Genomic DNA, 14,931 nt, shown 5'->3' on the forward strand with positions numbered 1-14,931 from the left:
GCATTGGAAAAATTTGCTCACAGACTACATCTCCTTAGAACATTTTTCACCTCCTTACAACTATACTTCGGAATCACAACACTCCAGATCAGACCTCATTCAACTCCTACAAATCTCACACACTCATCCTAATTATTTATTTATTCACATATTATTATACATATATATATACAAAGTTTTGTAATGCTGTGAGTGCTCTCAATATTATAATTATTATCATTATTAATATCATAGAAACTTTGAACAGTAATAAGATGATGTTGATGGGATTATATTTTGTATAAGGACGGTGACGGTTTAATGAAGATCATAACACTAAATATATATACTTAAAATATATAAATATAACTAAATCAAATCTGCACCCAACATATACCACACGTTTTTAATGCACCACATGCTGATTTTAATGCACCACATCCTTCTTTTAATGCACCACCTCAGCTTATGCATACATACATATACATATAGTAATTTTACCGTGAATGTGAAAAAAAACCTGAACACTGACACAGAAGCAAAGATAGGTGTGGTATATATGTTGGGTGGTGTCATTATTACATTATTACATTATATTATTATTCTACTATTATTATTATTCATATTACTGTTGCCGTCATCACAAGATATTATTGTTATCATCACTATCTTTAGTATTATTATTATTACTAATATTATGCACGTTAGTACTACTTAAATACTACTACTATTATTCAGATTGTCATTGCTGTTTTTTATTTATTTTTCCCATTTCTGGTATTATCATTGCTGTTCTTCTGCTGTTTTTGTGTTTGTGTTCACCTTATGTTGTAAGTTTTGCACTCTTAATAATGAAAAATTTAAAAATAAGGAAAAAAGTTTAGCCAAAAATAAAAAGTCCTATCACTTACCTTTATTTTGTTTTTGACTTACAAAAAGAGATGTTAATAGGCAGAATGATTTGTCTTTCAGCTACTTTCTCATATAGCCAATTAAACAGCGAATACGAGTTTCTCTCTCATCTCATTTTGTGTGCCAAATATATTTATTTGTATAAATTAATTGTATAATTGTAATAACATAATGACTTTCAAAAGCGGAAGTAATTACCTTAATTTATTTGTTAGAATATGTATATTTTAACTAATTGCAAAAGCTGAATAATCAATAACGGTCTAATGATTAATAAGTTACATAATCAATGATTAGTCGACTAATCGTTAGATTAATCGATTATCAAAATAATCGTTTGTTGCAGCCCTATTGAGGACGATGGCGAATGATTGGCAGATCCTGAGCACCACTGACAAACATCTAATCTTGTAAAATATGTGGTAAGTACTCCTGCTCCATAGTATAAACAGAGTATGTGTGATCGCAAATCTCAAAAGTGAGTTTCAATGCCAAGCATAATAGCGGTTCCTAGATGCTAGCAATTTATCTAGTGACATAACTGCGAGAGAAAGAATTGAAATATATATTTTCCTCCCTTCTCGTATTTATTCCCTTTAGGGGTTCCATATAGACATCATTTTCTTTCTGAACACAATATTGGGATGCGGCGGATTGCGGGGGGTAATAGAGGGGTCGCAATGCCGGCTCAACATCGTGATGTTTATCAGTCAAGCATCGTCTATCGGCCCAACCCCGCGTGACAAGCGCACTCAAATAGAGATCAAAAGCTCAGCCAACATGGACGAACAGCTGATCACAGCTGTACAGTTTTTTTTTATATTATTATTTCTCACCTCCATAAATATATCTAGTAGTAGAGTTTAATGCAATGAATGGTAATCCATTTATCCTTAGCTGAAATTTCTTCGTCTTCATGGAGAACGCAGCTCAAGATTGCTTAGCAATGGCATATCACTTAGACGCGACATGTGAACGGCCTCTAAATCGACTGCAAATGGTTTCATCATCTCAGCCAGATAAAAAAAAAAAAAAAAAGTATAAAAATTTTGAAAAGCAGAAATGTGTTACCAAATATACTTGGGCGGCCCTCCTAGGTAAAGTCTATGTGTGGGAGGCACTGCCCAATAACTGTGGGTGATACTTCATTCATACTTCATTCAATACAAAGGTATTAATACATTTCTACCTAAATAAAAATTAACCTTTTTCCCCAATATTTGCAATATCTAGGCTGAGTCAATACTGAAAAAGGTAATAATTAAAAAGTTATAAAAATAGGTTACTAATCAGGATTGATTTGAGTTAGGATGTGGCTCTTTTAAGGTATCTGTAGGAAATCAAGGCTAAGATTTCACAGACAACTATTTCAAAGACTGAACAAATGTTTTCTTGCATTATAAAATTGCGTGTTATTTGTGGCCTGCGACCCCTGGCCATACCCGTGACCCTGCATGCAGCAGACGCCATCTCACGTGGTCTAATGAGGACTAAGCCATGTCACTGACCACAAAGTTCTCCAGCTAACCTCTGACCACAATGGGATGTGACAACTTCCACTTCAGGGCTAAATTCCTTTTATTTGCTGCAGCCAGAGATCAAGCCCACCAGCTGCAATCACGCTAACAGGAGCCTACAGTCCTGAATATCCCTCCATCTTTAGCTCCTGGGCCCTTTCTTCTCAGGGTATGGAGCGACTAAAAGTTTGACAACGATTTCAGTGGCATCCCAGCAATCACTGAACGCACGCTACATTATTACCTTTATGCTCTGTATCACTCAGAACCAAAACAGCAGATGTTGATCATGCTTCATTTCTCTGGAATATTCATGATGCAATAATCAGACGCATATAACACAATTTCTTCTGCGGCCTTTGACAGTTCGTCAACATCACAATTCATTCAATAAAAGAAACATGTTTTTCTGTAATGCAAAGAGATGGAATATCTCAAATATCTTATAAAAACCATGTCAAAATTAGGGATGTACAAAATAAACATTTAGTGTTGCAATAAAAATAAAATAATAATAATAAAAAAAAAAAAAAAAAACAAAAAAAAAAATAAAAAAATGCAAAAAAATTCAAAAAAACAATTTACACCCAATGATTAAGTGCAAAAGTTCATTCAAAATTAAAAAGAATCAAATGAAAAATTCATTCTACATAAAAATTCTAGTATTTTGGCTAATATTTGTGTGTAAAAAGTATCAGTTAAAAAGATCAATCTACATTAAAATGTACTATTTTACCAATATTGGTGTGCAACATTTATTCAATTCTAAAATGAATCAGTTATATACATAAGAAGAGCTACTATTTTAACCAATATGCATGTGCAATATTTTAGCATTGAATGAAAAGTCTCAATTAAGAAGTTCAAACTACATCAAAATTTTACTTTTACCAATATCTGTGGGCAATATTTCAATTACTAATACTACTGGTAATACTATTGCAATACTAAAAAAGTTCCAATTAAACAGTTCAATCTACATAAAAACCCACTATTTTACCCAAGAAATTAGCAAAATTACGTATTTTTTCAAAATCGTCTAGTCTGTAGGTTGTCTGAACAACTAGTCAACTCATTTGTCTTAAAGTTAAAAAAAAATCAAGATGAAGAGTCAACCTTACGAATTAAAAGTGGCAAAAAAAAGAAGTGAACGAATGGAACGGATGTTGAACGGAAGTCACAAATAGGTGCTCAATGGGGCCGTTTATTGATGTTGGCCTTTCCTGCCTTGAGGAGCTCACAGAAACCCTGAGAGGACTATTCTCTACCACACCTACCATTAGGGAATTCCTTTCTCTGAAACCCTTCTACGCTTACTCATCAATTGCCCTTAACCTCTTTCATGAAAATACATCTATAAAACTCAAACCATCTCATACCACTATCAGCTGGCGCTTCCTCCTCAGAACACAGAGCACAGAACTTAAAAAGAATGTCTTTGGTGAATCTTTAATGGGGCACAAAGGATCTGCCCTTTTCATGTGAGATAAGGGTGCTGGAAAAAACGCTGTAGTTGTACGAAGATCGTAAGGTTTGGTTTGCTTTGTACTGTATTACCCCTTTTCACTTTGAGTGCTGGTTCGGAGCCAGAGCCTAGTTTCAAATCAGTTCTTTGTCTTTCGACAACCAAAGCACCAGCTCCAAACCAGGAAAAGTGGTTCGTAAGTAGCACCATAACATTGCTGGTCTAGAAGTAAGTGTTTGTGTTTGGCGCTGCCATGCTAGCATTACTGGGACAGACGAGACGTATTCAGAGACGTAAGACCTGGCTCTGTGGTGGCTCTCTAGCCCATGGAAAGGCAAACCGGTTCTTAGAAGCCTCGCCACTTGAACCAACTCCAAACCGGCAATAGCACTGGCTCTGAACTAACACACAGTTCATGCTGGTGGAAAAGGGGTATGTGTGAAGGCTTATGCCCCATTCACACAGCGATTTTACCACTGAATAATCACTGTAATGTTGGTGTCCAAGGGTCACTGAGAAAACATATTTCATTATGTTGTGAATGTGAGTCTTTCAAATAAGTCTTATTAACAAACAAATTAAGTTATTTTTAGTGAATCAAAAATATGCGGCAGAATCAGTGGAGTCATTCATGAATGAATGATTCTTATGAACAAGCACTTTTTAGTAAATCAAAAACATATGAAGCATCCTGTATAGACAAAATACTCAAATGACTCTTATGAGCTGGTTCTTTTAATGAATATTACAAAGATACACTATACTCAGCTCTACTGAATAAAAACAAAACATTAGTGGTCAACCGATATTGGTTTTTGACAGCCGATGCGATATAAAGCTGATTCAATATAATTTTAATTGTAATTTATAATTTTAAATTATAATTTATAATTATAATTTTTTTTTATTTTAATTAAAGGTCACATATTGTCAAAAATTTTCTGGCTTTTTTCATGATAACTGAGGCCTAGGGGCTATGTAACTACCATATACTGTAAGTTTCAAAACAAACAAGTCAAATGCACACAGCCTGCATAAAGTAGCTGTGCCTTTTCACGAGCCGTTGTGACTTCTGTAAAAATCTGTTCTTAGCAGAGCTCCTGAGAGAGGAGCAGTAAAAATATATTGAGATGGTTTTTGGTACTTAAACCGCAAAAATATATTTATAAGGTCAGAAAGGTGTAAAATATGTGACCTTTAATATTTGAAAAATGTGAAATTATTTGAAAATAATTTAAAAAAATGTGTAAAATAGACATACTTTAGATGACAACTTTTTGATTCTGTAATCCTATTACAGTATTTTTCACAAATAAAGAAATATTTAAAAATATATAAATAAAAGGAAGTAACCAACAGGGCACTCAGTAATCTGGGAAGTTTGTGTGCATTGGGATTCTTTTTTTTTTTTTTTCAACTAAAGCCAAGGTAAAACTCAGTTTACATACAGCACACAGTGAAAATGACATGAAGATAGGGGCAACCATCATGTAGAACACACGCGATCATGCAGGACACAAATGCACACTTCACAAGATCTCACAACTACATTCGACTAAGTCTGCAAGGTTTGTGAAATTAAATGTTTATTAGACAATCAAATATTTGTTTAAATGACAAATGCATATTTGCTGAATGGCAGTAAATGAGGAAGTATTATAATGTTTGCCTTTCTATTACTAATAATATAAAAGCAATTGTTTTAATACTTTTTGTATACATTTTAAAGGTGGGGTAAGTGATTTTTCAATATATATACACACACACACATATATATTGAAAAAAAACCAAAGCGCAACAGTTTTGCCAAAATGCCGGTCCTTTCTGCTTATTTTTGCTCAATAATTTTGTTCGGGTTTTTAGAAAATAATAGTATTTTTTTTTCACTTACTCATTTAAATTCATTTAAATTCTACCCAATTCCACCACTAAAGGCAGCAGATATTGTCTTTTGTTCCTACTACTGTTGTACTTTTAGTGGTCAAAGTTGATGAATGGTCAAGACAGATGACACAGTTAAAAAAACACTTCGAAGATCATAAAAGATCTCAACCATGCATTAAAAACACATTTGGCCTGTTAAAATGCTTGCAACATCAAACATCAATTTTAATGAGATTCCCTGCGATATTTTTGGCCAAAGCCAAAATGAAAAAAATTTGACCCGGAGACCTGGAGATAGTAACGTGACAGACTCCTTGTTCAAAGAAACTGGCCTGCTTTCGTCTCCGGCTTTTTCCCGAGCCGCACGGGCCCAAGCCATCTGCTTTATTCTAATACCGGGCTTAAAGATGCTTTTTTTTTTCAAGGCTTCCCAAGTACGATAAAGAGCCTTATGTAGCTCACCCCTGTTTACAGCATGCAGTATGCTGTGCTGTAAAATATTCACTGTTAAACTGTCAACGATGTTGGCCACTAGCCCGGCCTTCACAGTATGGTGGCACTCGCCCTCGGTTTACGCCCCCTCAGCCCCCCACCAATGCCTGCTTGCGGCGGGGCCCGGGAACCTGCCCACTTCTCGAGACCTTCCAGAGCAGTTCAAACGCCCCGCGAGCTTCCAGGCTTGGCTTCAGACACGTGTAAAGTTTTTTTTATTCACTGCCCTGCAAAGACACTGCCAAAGGTTTTCGAGTTCCAACTTGGCATGACTTCTGAAAAAAAAGCAAGAAAAAAAAAAAGCGCCACAGCTTCCTCCTGCAGCCGGCTGTTTGTTTCCCTGACTGATTAAGTGCAGAGAGCAGGGTCCTGTCGCGCAAGATCCCGGAACAAGGGGGTGTTACGTCTCACTCCAGCCACAGACCACGACATCCCTTGGGCCAAAGAAACTCGGCAGAAAGCTGATGAGTGTTAGTATGCCAGGCTGGCGTGCCTGGCTGTTTGCAACACTCTGGGTATTGCGTATTAAGAGAGACAGGCTTTCAAAACAAACAGCCTCTTGCCTTCTCTCCGTGTCACCCTGTGTGAAATATTAAGTGTCGTTTGCAGCGAGGACATAAGAAATGCCGAAAGCAGGCCGTACAAAGACGCTGAGGTTTTGGATCACAGTGCATATTTACTCCAGTTTTCACATATTTTGTGACAAATGCTGGCTGTCGGCGTCTCTATTACTGTGTTTACAGTGGCATATGCATCTCATGTAATTATGCCACAAAAGAGTTAATTTCCCCGGGGAATTTAAAGCAATGAGAGAGGCGAAAAAGGACGGAAAAATGTGCAAAGAGGAAAACTCAAACTGTGCCTAAAATATAAGTTGTAATTACATCCTAATAAAGACAATATCATGAAAAATGCACACAAGGCCAAATATGAGAGTCAACTAAATCTAAAATGAATGGATTTTTTCAAATATCATCATATTCTACAGTGATTAAGACCATACAATATCTATCCTTGACCTTGAAACATCTAACATTCGACCAAAATGAGTTTTACAATGGCCTAATCGATATCTAGAGCGTTGAGTGGCTGATATATTAAAAATAATGCAATTTTAAATGTCCTATGTCCTACTTTTGAAAAAATATTTTTTATAAAATAAGGAAATTAAATTTAAGACATTAAGACTTTTTAATCGCATTTTTTAAAAAGAATTTAAGACCGACTGTCTAACAACACGAAGATTATAAAGTTACACAAATGACAACTTTGCACTGGAATGTGGAATCAACTGTGCATCAAAATATTTTGTAGGTTAAACATAGATAAACAAACACATTTTTGTAGAATTCAAATCCTAAGTACCGACGCTGCAGAAACATGATCATACAAACCTACTGCAATATGGAAAAACTGAATAACGCAATACTGAAAGTGTGGAGTGGCTGATATACAATGCTACAGTATAAATAGTTCAATTTAATGATGTCAAATGAAACGGACGTAAAACTGATCAAATTTATTACACAATAATTGTTTTTAAGACATATTTTAGACTATTTAATGCAATTTTTAAATAATTTAAGATCAAATGTATAACTTCGGGGAAGTTGTGGCCTAGTGGTTAGAGAGTTTGACTGCTAACCCTAAGGTTGTGGGTTCGAGTCTCTGGCCGGCAATACCACGACTGAGGTGCCCTTGAGCAAGGCACCGAACCCCCAACTGCTCCCCGGGTGCCGCAGCATAAATGGCTGCCCACTGCTCTGGGTGTGTGTTCACGGTGTGTGTGTGTTCACTGTTGTGTGTGTGCACTTTGGATGGGTTAAATGCAGAGCACGAATTCTGAGTATGGGCCACCATACTTGGCTCTATGACACGTCACACTTAATAATGCAGAGACTATAAACTGACACAAAAAGAGGTCACATTTCCGTTTATCGGCCCACTTTGAGGTTGATGCTGACCTCAACAGCCATATTATCTGCTTTACTGACTAGCTGATGTAACACACTGTCTCCCAATTCACGTACTTATACTATGCCTTAACAGTACTAAGTCTTTTTTTCCTGAAGAACTTTTGAGTATGTAGTAGATGAATAAGCAAGTTTGGGCAAATACTACCACGTCATAATTACATCTTTAATGGACCCCGCTGTTGCATCCAGTCACTTATACATACTCCACAGCAGTTCTAATTTTAAATAAATACTATTTAGGCTAAATGGCATGTAAATTGGGATGCATCAGCCCATCGCCAGTCCTACAAATGGGGTATTTTATTTCTTAGACTGTTTTCACGATGTTCACTCCATATTCTGCAAAACTGAGAACTGTGTCTTAATGTACACACTCAAGTTATTTCATGATGTTGACTTCGATGGAACTAAAAGTAGAATGTTGTGACTGACAGCTTCGGTCCCCATTTACTTTCATTGCATCCTCTTCAAACAATGACAACCAAAAGATGACTCGGTCTCCCATTCTAAAATAAAATAAAATGTTGGTAACGTGTTTGGAAAGACATCAAAGTGAATAAATGATAGCTTTAGTTGTGCACTATATGTTACAACAAGCTAAGCCACAGCCATTATTATTTCAAATTTTGTGTTGATTCATGTTCAATGTGAATTTGACAAACCCAGAATTCACTAAACTGCAAGCCACTGTACTCCCACTGGGTTTATAAGGTAGAATATTGCTAAAACTTACAATATCCTCTTGAACTTCTAACATAAAATGTAAGTGCCAAAAAGACGTAATGATGAACTTTCCTCCGAATTCACTTATGTCATTGTTAATATTATGAACAGGGTTCATCAAGATCGCAAACAAGTACCAACGCGTTGCTGTCAACTTCTGGAAAGTGCTGCTAAAGTACGAAATGCCTCACTCACTCTCAAATAAACAGCTTGTTTGTGACATTTCTAGAGAAAATTAGTATTAAATGCCTTTGCCATCCGGGTTTAAGGATATTTGGCCAGTGTCAGAGACTCAGAGTAAACAGAAGTGAGTTTCTCCTCACATTTCTAGTGCATGTGTCACACTGACAGACGTTAGCTTAGCCACAATGCTCTAACCGTGCCATGTCACTGTTAAAACCACAACCGACACTCTGTAAACCAGCTTCAAACTTACTTTAACAACAGGGCAAGTTACTGTCAGAGTGAATAATGCGTTTTTGAGCGTGAAATCAAATCATTTAGATGTTTGTCTCGGGTGAATTACCGCCACAGCTGCATTAGCCTAGCGCGCTAACTCAAACTAGCCCAAAGTCTCTGTCAACTTTTCCTCAGCGCTTTCTGCTGTGAAAACATATAAGTCGGATACACAATTCCTCGTCGGCGCAAAAACTCCTTGTTGAGTGACGGTAAAGCGGAAAAGTGGCACGATAATCAGTTTTGAAGTTGACAGGAGGGAATGAAGCTAAACTCTTACCAGGAAGTGCCAGCTGAGCTTCACGCGCGCTGAACTGGACCTCGCGCCGAGGATGAGGAGGAGGATGGTCTCTCAGTCTGTCAAGGTCGGCCTCCTGTTGAGTTCCTGCGCGACACACACGCGAGCTGATGACACGCGCCTACAGAGTGAGTGAGTGAGTGAGTGTGTGTGTGTGTGTGTGTGTGTGTGTGTGTGTGTGTGTGTATGCGCGCGCCATTCCAGTCCTGTGTGAGTTAGACACACATCCCAGCATGCTCGCTGGAGAGGAGCGGGAAACTCCACACACAGGCCAGTAACTTCAACATTCACAGAGAAAAGAGCAAGGAAACACTGAAGGGTGCTATTCAATTCTATTTTATCTCCCTTCACACTCCTCTAATCTATTTCATTCTCCAACTTTTACCTCACTTCTGTCCGCATCTGCACTATTCTCCGGGGAAAGTTCACATCAGTTCTATTTTATTCTGTTCTGTTGCACTTCACCAGTGTTCTGTTATATTTTGCAAGCGTTGCTATTCTGTTTCGCATCACCTCATTTCTATTCTAATCTATTCTCTGTTATGAAAAATTCACTGCACTTTTCTGTACTCTACTTTCCACTTCAGTTCTAGAAAATAGAAATGCCCCCCAATAATCAAGACATGGTTACGGCCATGCTTCAGTGTTATTTTATTTTCCAAATTTTACCTAATTTCTGTCCTGCACTCTCAGAAATAAAGCTGTCTCTGGGACAATATCTTTTCAGAAGATTTTCACTTTATGTGAGGTACTAATATGCACCATTTTTGGGGTAAATAAGGTACAAAGGTAACTGAAGAGCTGACAGCTCTATTGTTTCACTTGTTGTTCTATTTTGCTCTGTTTCACTTAATTTCCTTTCTGTCCAGTTACTTGTTACCACGTTTCTATTGTAACTGGTTTTGTTGTTTTCTTATTCTGTTTCAGTTTTCATTAATATTCTATTATTTTCTAATGTGGATATTTTGTAGGTTAAATAGATAAACACATTTATTGGAATTAAAATCTTAAATACTGACCCTGTAGAAACATTATCATACACATCTAGTGCAAGTCTTGTCGAAGGAGAAGTTTCATACAGCACATGGTAAAAAATTTGGGAACATGGACTTACTGTCAAGGTAAGTAACACATCTAAAGAGGTCTAGAAGACTTTTACCGCCCAGCAGAGCGCCTTTAGCTGCACATTGCTTAGTTTTGCCATCCCTCTGCTGTCGTAGTACAAATACAACAATGCACTTCCAGAGCCACTAACTTTCATGTAAAACTGCAATGTTTCAAGCTCAGGGAATTCAAGTGTGGTACTGCAGGATGCCACCTTTGCAATGAATCAGTTGTGGAGTTTCATCCCTGCTAGATATTCCACAATTGTAAGGGGTATTATTGGAAAGTGGAAGCATTAGGAAAAGCAGCAACTTAGCCATGAAGTGGAAGACCACGTAAAGTCACAGAGCAGGGTTACAAATGTGGATGTTCATGTTGCGTAAAAGTCGACAACGCTCTGCTGATTCCATAGCTGAAGAGTTACATACTTCCACAGGCATTAATATCAGCGGGAGCTTCATGGAGTGGGTTTCCATGGGTGAGCAGCTTCATGCCAGCCTCACATCACCAAGTAGTGCCAAGTTTCAGATGGAGTGGTGTAAAGTGAAGCCACCACTGGACTCTGGAGCAGTGGAAACCTGTTCTGCGGAGTGATGAATCGGTAGTCTGATGGGTGAGTCTGTTTTTAGCAGATGCCAGGAGAATGCTATACCTGCCTGACTGCATTGTGCCAGCTGTAAAGTTTGATGGAAGAGAGATATTGGTATGAGGCTGTTTTTCAGGGGATGGGCTGGGCCCCTTACTTCCAGTAAAGGAAAACCTTAATCCTTCAGCATACCAAGACATTTTGGATTATGCTATGCTTCCAACTTTGAGGGAACAGTTTGGGGATGGCCCTTTTCTATTCCAGCATGACTGTGCTCCATGCACAAAGCAAGGTCCTTAAAAACTCATCCATGACTGGCCCACGCAGAGCCCTGACCTTAACCCCACTGAATCCCTTTGAACTGCAATGTAGATTGCAAGCCAGGCCTTCTCGTCCAAGATCTGTGCCTGATCTCACAAATGCTCTATGGAATTAATGGCCAAAAATTCCCACAGAAACACTCCAAAATCTAGACCAAATCCTCACCATAATACATCAAGCTTTTATTGCTGCAAAGGAGGACCAACTCTATATTAATGTCTGTGTATTTGGAATGAAAATTCATTAGTCCCTGTTGGTGTAATGGTCCGGTTTCCCAATACTTTCATCCATATAGTGTGTTTAAATATGTGTAAATATGAAATCATTTTGTATTTTTTGTTTTATTTATAAATGTCTCGCTCTTAAACACCTGCAGTCATTACAGCTGGATCATATCACACCTATTATTATCTCATCTTATCAGGAAAACATAAGCATAAACCTCACAATTTGTTTGCGATTTCCTTAATTATGTGCAACACCACAGTTCACCCTTATTTATCCACCAACGTTCCTTGATTTTGATGTTGATAGGCCTGTATTACCTGTGAGTGCAAGTTCAAAGATTGTTTGAGAAGCATGCTAGACAACATAAAGGCATTTTGTATTTAGTTACAAAACATTAATCATATCAGCATATCTACTATATACAGTATAAACTTGCAGTTTCAAGTTAATTTAAAAAGATCTTGTTTACACCTCACAGCATTAACACTCAGATTTTATCCATATAATCAATATTATGTATTGTCAGCAGTAAAATTTCCGCAATACGCTCACATGATACTATACAGTAGTATTTCATTCATTCAGAGCATTTGAGGGGAGCATTTTCTGTTCCGTATAAGGAAAGTAACAATGTTTTCTCCTACATTTTGACAGTTGATAATCAACAAGTGTTGTGTGCTGCTTTTCTTTCTTTTTTTCTGTCTTGACACTTCAATAGCAGTTTCGCTAACCTCCTCACAAATACCTTATGAGAAAGGTAAAGCACACACTGTGTGTTTTCCCCTCTTCTTGAACAAGCGTTGAAGATTAAAAGAAACGTCTGTGGAAAATCTGTCAATTCTGTTGGCGAATAACGGCAAGTTGGAATTTAATGGCATGAGTTATATTGGGCTCCCTCAACACCCACATTTTGCTCTCAATTAAATCAACACTGCATCACTACATAAACACACCATCCTTAGTATCTTAAAATTTCTGGTTTCTGAGGGAATAATTAGATCGATGGATAAGAGGCAGCTCTTGTGACTGCACACGGGAGCTCTGGTTCAACACCGCAGTCTGTTGTCTTGAAATCTGTGTAATAATCAGATTGTGTCAATTGTTCTAAAAGTAGAACGGCGGCGGTTCCGTAATATTAACTTTTTATTTTTTTAGGTATTTGTTTTGCCAAAATCCTTGTTTGATTTCGTATTTTTCTGGAATGTAGATGAGCTTCCACGTGTCTTTTTTCGGGTCTTGTTTGTCTTTACCCCCAGACAATGAACTTTTTTGGCAGTGCACAAAAGCGTCGCGCTGTAGTAGAAAAAAAACAGCCAGCTTGATTTGATTTATTAATGTGACTGTCAATAAAAAAAGTTATTCAAATCAAATCTTCACATCTTTATGTAAGTAAAAACACACTGTGTTACATGTGTGTCCCTTTGTCTGCTTCTGTTTGCTTGTGTGTCTGCAGTTGTGGAATTTTGTTTTCTATGTTTTCATAAATGTACACATATATATCTATTTATTTATCATCACTTGAGGGCCATCTCTTAGATATCGCGCATGTTTTCTTAATGACAAAATATGTACAAGCTAAGCTTTCCGTGGATGTGAATCTCAATCTTAAATATTTCATCATCCATTATTTAATTATAATCAAAATGAATTATTTCAGCATTGACTAAAACATGTTTAAACACTAATACTAATAATATATATGATTTAAGATGTCCTGCTTATAGCAAAACTATGATCAGAATTGACTATAATTTCTGTATGGATTATACAGCCTTTATATGATTTTTTGTTGTTGTGTGATTTCAGAATTATAGCATTTTGGGTAATTTGTACATGTACAGTATGGTTCAACTTAGAAAATGTAAAACATAAACAACAACAAGAGCCTATTAAAAGGCCAAATACTAAATAAAAAAGCAATAGATAGATAGACAGACAGACAGACAGACAGATAGATAGATAGATAGATAGATAGATAGATAGATAGATAGATAGATAGATAGATAGATAGATAGATAGATAGATAGATAGATGCACCTGTATAAATGTGGAATGGTGTACATGTGCCTGATTTCACCTGCCTACCTGATCTGCATGTAAGTCATTGACCTCTGACCCTTCTGTTCACAAATCTCTGATGTGTTTTCTGCATCTGTTGCAGCTGCTGCTAAGTGTCACAGAGTCTGTGTGTGTGTGTGTGTGTGTGTGTGTGTGTGTGTGTGTGTGTGTGTGTGTGTGTGTGTGTGTGTGTGTGTGTGTGTGTGTGTGTGTGTGTGTGTGTTCAGTGCAGACCGCTACATGAGCATGTACTTTTGACAGAGTAGGAGGCAGTTATATGCATACTTTCCTGGTATGAACGGTGCTGGTGTGGAACTGCCACTGTCTGGAAACAAACACACACACACACACACACACACAGAGAGAGAGAGTGCAAAGTTGACTGTACACATCATCTGACACCGGGCTTCTTGCTTTTTCGTCTCAGCAGTGTATGTGCAATGTACCTGTCTGTGTGTGTGTGTGTGTGTGTGTGTGTGTGTGTGTGTGTGTGTGTGTGTGTGTGTGTGTGTCCCACTCAGGCTCACTCTGCCGTGTCAGTCACACAAGCACCTGAGTCCACATCACACACATCAGCTGTTTACACACCATCCTGTGTTCTGAACCACAGATATTCTCTAGAGAGACACCATTGAGAATCCCCAGAAGAATATTTTATTGCTCAGAGGTTTCTCTTTCATGGCTCAGGAGACTTAATGGAGCCATGTTTCACTTAAGCATCAACTTTCACTCAGATGTTTCACCTAAAATTACTTTGAAGAAACAGAAAATAAAATAATGAGACATACAGTAAGAATACAGAGGTCTAACATGATATGAATTGCATTACTTTTGACAAAAAAGGGTTCTTGTAGTCTACTTTTTTTTAAAACTTTCATTGCAAATAATGTGATATTACTGAAATAAATGGCCACTTAAGTGTGCAGTACTTA

General features: G+C 37.3%; 1 protein-coding gene across 1 annotated transcript in view; it reads right to left on the reverse strand.

Annotated features, from left to right (window-relative positions):
• nek7 (NIMA-related kinase 7) overlaps nucleotides 1-9,891 on the reverse strand; it is an 87,533-nt gene extending 77,642 nt beyond the window's left edge. The window contains exon 1 of the mRNA XM_042748620.1: nucleotides 9,685-9,891. The gene's annotated coding sequence lies outside the window, so the exon portion shown is untranslated. The remainder of the gene's footprint in view (nucleotides 1-9,684) is intronic.
• Between the last annotated feature and the right edge of the window lie 5,040 nt (nucleotides 9,892-14,931).

This window comes from Cyprinus carpio, chromosome B22 (assembly GCF_018340385.1).
Source record: "Cyprinus carpio isolate SPL01 chromosome B22, ASM1834038v1, whole genome shotgun sequence".
In the NCBI taxonomy this organism is placed as follows: Eukaryota; Metazoa; Chordata; class Actinopteri; order Cypriniformes; family Cyprinidae; genus Cyprinus; species Cyprinus carpio.